This window comes from Camelus bactrianus, chromosome 3 (assembly GCF_048773025.1).
Source record: "Camelus bactrianus isolate YW-2024 breed Bactrian camel chromosome 3, ASM4877302v1, whole genome shotgun sequence".
Lineage (NCBI taxonomy): Eukaryota > Metazoa > Chordata > Mammalia > Artiodactyla > Camelidae > Camelus > Camelus bactrianus.
The window spans coordinates 87,676,919-87,682,502 of NC_133541.1; positions in this window are offsets into that span (position 1 = coordinate 87,676,919).

Here is a 5,584-nt window from a genome sequence, read left to right on the forward strand (position 1 = left end):
CTAAGTCCAGGATTTCATCATTAAATATGGAGGACAAGTCTCCACTGAACCAGTTACTCAGATGCAGTTGCTCAAATGTGACTCTCTGTAAACTGCAATGACAAGTTATCTGCCCTGCCCACCTCACCTCCACACATACGTCCAAAATGCAATAGAGAGATAGGGGTAAGATAGCTGTAATAGACACTTTTATTCAAGAAAGAGGAAAATGGAAGGTGTATAGAGCCATTGATCCATAGCAGTTATGAAATCTGGTCAGGTACATATTTTCAAAGGCCCCTTATTCTGGAAACACAGATTGTTCCTTGGTTAGGGACCAGCTCTGCCCTCTGGGAATAATTTCCTGATACATTGTTCTCTTGGCTCTTGTCTTGCGCATCAGGGTCTTGGCTCTGCCCTCTGAGTCATTGCTTGCTCTCATCACAAAGAAATAGCTATCATTTCACAATTAATGTACCATTTTTGCTTTCTAACAATGCACTCTGCTTGCCAACAACTGACCAGGACTTCTTAAATGTTCAAAATGAGGTGTGTGATCTTTCCATTTGTGTAAATATATTGAACAATGTATGTGGAAATGCTTCTCATTTGTATAAATTAATCAGTATAATTATGTAATAAATACATGAAAAATCTATATAATTTGTATACTAAATTAAGCTGTCTTCTAACGTAATTAAGCTGTGAAGAAATATTTCTTGTGACCTAAGAAATGCTATATTATTTTATGTCTCTTAAATCTTTTACTTATCTCTAGAAAGAGTAGTACATGGCTTTGTACAGAGCCAAAGAAGAGATCAGCGCTGTCACTGACTTCCAGAAGGGTATCAAAAGAAAACAAAACAAAACAATACCTTCCCAAACTCTGTCTCTTGGATATCTGTAGTAGGGAGGAGTGAAATGTTCCAAGTAGACATGGCCCAGTACCCTTTAAGAATAATACTAACAGTACTTCAGTTCGTGGGCTCTCTAATAGTTCTTGGAAGCTCTCTAACTAAAGTTTTAGGTGAGAAATTTGGAATCTGAGAAATTCTGGTACTAAGTTTTAAGAGTTTAGATATCTAAAATATCACTGTATATGCTTGTAGTGGCTCTGCATTAACTGCTTATTAATACTGAATATGGTTCCAATTTTTCTCCTAGTTATTTGTTTATTATTTAGACATTTTTCTTAAGTAAACTGGGGTTATTATCAGAGGCAACACTTTAATACAAGTATGACAAAAACTGAACTCTTTCTTTATTATAAGGCTTCTTCTTCTATTATATTTTTGAATTTTCCTCCCAGTTGTCCATTTATTGGCTTTTCTTTATCCATCTTTTGTGTATTATTTTTCTAATTATTAATCTTTGTTGACATTTTATTTTGCTATACTTTTCAATCCCTTCCTACATGTCTATGATCCTGTTTGTAACATATTCATTTCACATTTTGTTGCTTCTCTGTGATTGTTTTTTCACTGTAATTGTGTTATATGTTTCTTTCATTTTTTTCCCAGCTCTTTTTCCATCTGTTCCTTTTGAATAGGATACACTATATCTGTTTTTTAACTGTTGTTTCAAAAAGTTTATATTTTAATGTCTGACATAATAATAAAAAATATTTGATTCATGTGTTCAACTTTCTGCTGTAATTTTTCTTCTGATGTGTAGTTTCATTTGTTACTTTTTTCCTTGTATTTCTTGCCTCCTTTTTTTTCCCCGGTAGTACTGCTGATGGTTCCCTTATTATTATTCCTCACCTTTTAATGGAGGCCTTTTCCTCCAGGTGAGCTACCTGCTATGGAATGAAACAGTAACGTGCTGGGAGCGTGGGCTGGGCTACATGGCATGGCAATTCAAATATGTTGCCCCAGTGTTCCTATTCAACATATCTGTCACACACTTTATCATGAGGGTATACTTCATATGGGCTCTGGTCATTCTAGTTTCTCCCTTTGGGCTGACTAGCAAATTCTCAGTTATGACACACACAAGTGTTTTGTGTGCTCATTTAGTATTTCTTTCTTTCTCTTCAGGCATCATCACCAGCAGCTGCAAACATGCACGCTCTACTCCACTGTTTCTGAAAGGAGTGTTGGGTAAGAATGAACACATTCTCATACAAGCCAGATTTCCCGACCTCCAACCCCATACCATTGGGTGAAATGTGACTGGGGACGTTCCTGCTAACAAACTTGGCCCACAACCACAATCCCAAAGTAGGGATTGTTGCTTGAGTTTCTCAGGGCCATGCCACCTCCTTCTGGATTATCCTAGATTCCACCCCAAATCTGCAATGCTATGATATCTCCCTTAATATTCTCCCTTGCTATGATATAAATACCACATTCAACAGCTGTTCTTCACAGTTTGATACAGGAGTTGAGGCAACATTTTAATTTTTATGGAAGATAAAATTACAGAAGTTCCTCCAAAATTTTTAATCCTTCTTGCTTTTTTATCATTTTGTGCAGGAAAATGAAGCTGAACTTTTTTTACATTCTTTTTTTCTGAATGTCCATTTCTGGATGCTGTACAGTTGACCACTGAACAACATGGGGATTAGCATGTCAACCCTGTGCAGTCAAGATTCCATGTATAACTTTACACTTGGTCCTTGTGTCTTCAGTTCTACATCCACGGATTCAACCAACCTCAGATCTTGTTCTACAACGGTATTAGAAATTCATGTGTTAAGTGGGCCCACATAGTTCAAAACCCTGTTGTTCAAGGGTCAACTATAGTTTAGAAATAATATGATCTGTGAAGACCAACAAAATTTCCAAGTCTCACTCAAATCATATATTAAAAAATAAAACACACGGCTTGTCCTTATTCATGAGAAAAGATATCCTTCCAGTTGGAATAAACTTTAAAAACACTATACAATTTGCATTTCCTTAAATTAAGAGGGACTTATTTGGCCAGCATCTTCAGACAATATGAATAAGACATGAAAATGCTATATTCCATAATTTAGTACAAAAAATGTGAAAATTTCTCTAAAAGTCAGGACAGCCAACTAGGACTTTTCTTCCTTCCTCCATCGCTCTTTTTCCCTTCCCTCCTTCCTTTCTCCTTCCTTTTTTTTCCTTCCAAATTACCTGATTTGGTTTTACTTATTGAATCATATGAACTTCCTAAAAAATTAGTCAGACCTCTGCCTGGGCTTTCTACCTCTCTGCCTCGTTCAAACTCTTAACTCTCTTTCTAGAAGCCTCTTCCATCTTCTATGATTGCCAGATTCTCCGTATCTTGTAATAGCAGTTCAAATTCCACTGTTTAAAGAAAGTTTTCTAAGTCATGCTGGGTTCTCATATGAACGTATAAAACATATTTTCTTACAATGCCATTGCTTATTAACAGATTGTCTTGCCACCTCAATTCTATGTGGTTATTTTTTCCTATATCATTATTTATCTCTCCCCACATCTAGACTTTAAGCTCCTTGAGGTCAGGGACCTTGAATACTTTCCAATTTTCTACAACTTCTCATCCAATGATTTATAAATAGATGCTTAATAAATATTGGCTGCTTGTGTATAATAGAAACCAAAATGAGATATGCAGAAAGTTAAAAGCCGTTCAAATTGCATATAAAATTATGACAAAAATACGATTTACTTATATTAAACATAAAAAATATGGACTCAAAGGAAAATTTGAAAACCCTGAAATATATATCAGTCCTGACATGTTTTAATCACTGTAGCACAAAATTTCTAGGGCACATAGCTATCCATTATGAAGTTCTTGGATGAAAGTGAAAAGCTAGAAAAATTTCCAAAACACATAAAGAAACAAACAAAAAGTTTTCTCTGAGCAAACCAGTTTCACTAGTCACAATTTCTCTATCCAATTCTTCCAAATCAGGAGTAATTTAACTTTTTGTCATATTTAAGCAGAAGTAAATCTAAGTTTTTGGATTCAAGCATTGGCATAAAAAGACATTCGTTTTTTCCAGTCTTGACCAAGACCGAGAGATGAAAACTAACTGGAAAAGAATTACCTTAGAAAGAGCAATGTAGAAGTTTATTTACATAGGGGTAAGGACAAGGAGAAGTACATAAATGTAACTCGGGGAAATGTATGAAAGATAAAATAATAGTTCAATACTTTTAACTTCTGAGACAAATATTTAAATAAAAATACTTTTCCAACCAAAAGAGATACCTGAAAATAATCTGACAGATGTGAGATATCTGTAGTTATAATGAAGTATGCATCTGTTACAGAAATGTATGTGTTAACATGGAAAAATATTCATCGTACATTGTTAAAGTTTTAAAAAGGAATTAAAATAAAGCATACTATCTAATTTTACTCTGTAGGTAAAATAATGCATATTTGTTTAGGTCTGAAAGGACAGTGTAGTGAATGCTGTAGGTGCATCCTCTATATCTATCACTTTTACTGGGTCAGGGCATCCACATCACAGCTGCTATGGGAACAGCCTGCTGACAGCTCACTACCGCCTCCTTTCTCTGAAGAGGTGTCCTTCACCAAATAGGAACTGCCTTGCTTAGAGTTACAACCCCCTCCTATGGGGGCATCCTGCAATCAATGACTAAATTATACAGAACACAATGGCCTGGCCTATTGTCTCAAGTGGTGACTGACACTGGAGTGCAGTCCATTCTCTTAAGTTCTCCATAAGATCATCAACCTGAGACTTGAGCTGATTCCACCAACTTCCCCAGCTCCTTCCCCTGCCTCACCCCTTACCTCCCTTGCCCCTAGAGCACTCAATTAACCATGCGCATCTGATTCCCAGTTGCAGGCTTGGCTTCTAGGGAACCAGACCTCAGAGAGACACAAAATGTTAAAAATAGTTTTACTAGTACTGGGATTAAATAACATTTTTAGTTTAAATATATTTTATATATAGCAAAAAAGATTATAGAAAGTTTCAAAATACTAACGTTTCTAAATTATTATTTATATGCTCTTGTTTGGTAGAACTAAGGAAGTTAAAATTTTAAAATACAGAAAAAAGTTTAAAAGAAATGATATATTTTGTTTTAATAAAGTAATGTGTGTTTATATGAATAACACAAAAATTATTTTGAATCCTCCAGGAAAAAATTGCTGAATACTTGTGAATCAAAATTATTAATAATAAATTATTTTCTGACACTAATTTAGGTCTTTTATTAGAACTAATTTTAGGATTTTACACCAAATGAAATATAAATATTAACTGGAATATTATTGATACTCTTCACCTTTTTTTCTATAATTGCTTAAATATGCATATATTCACTTCTAGGTAGACTTGAAAGGGCATATTATAAAGCAAGAAGGATTTAATTTTCTTTGGGATTTTTTTCTGTTTAGTCATATCTAAATTACACAAGTTTTGACAAAGAAAGGTTTGAAAATTATCTATGTGACAATTGAGATCATTAATTTTTAATATTATATATGTTTTTAATTTTCTATCTATTACTCTATAGATCGATACGTAGACCTATATAGAGAGATAGATATATAGTATTTATCCTAGACACTGTGCTAGGCATGTTACACTACTTTCTCACTTAATTCTCCCAGTACCCCTTCAATGTTGTTCTTGTTGTTGTTGTTATTATTATTATTATTC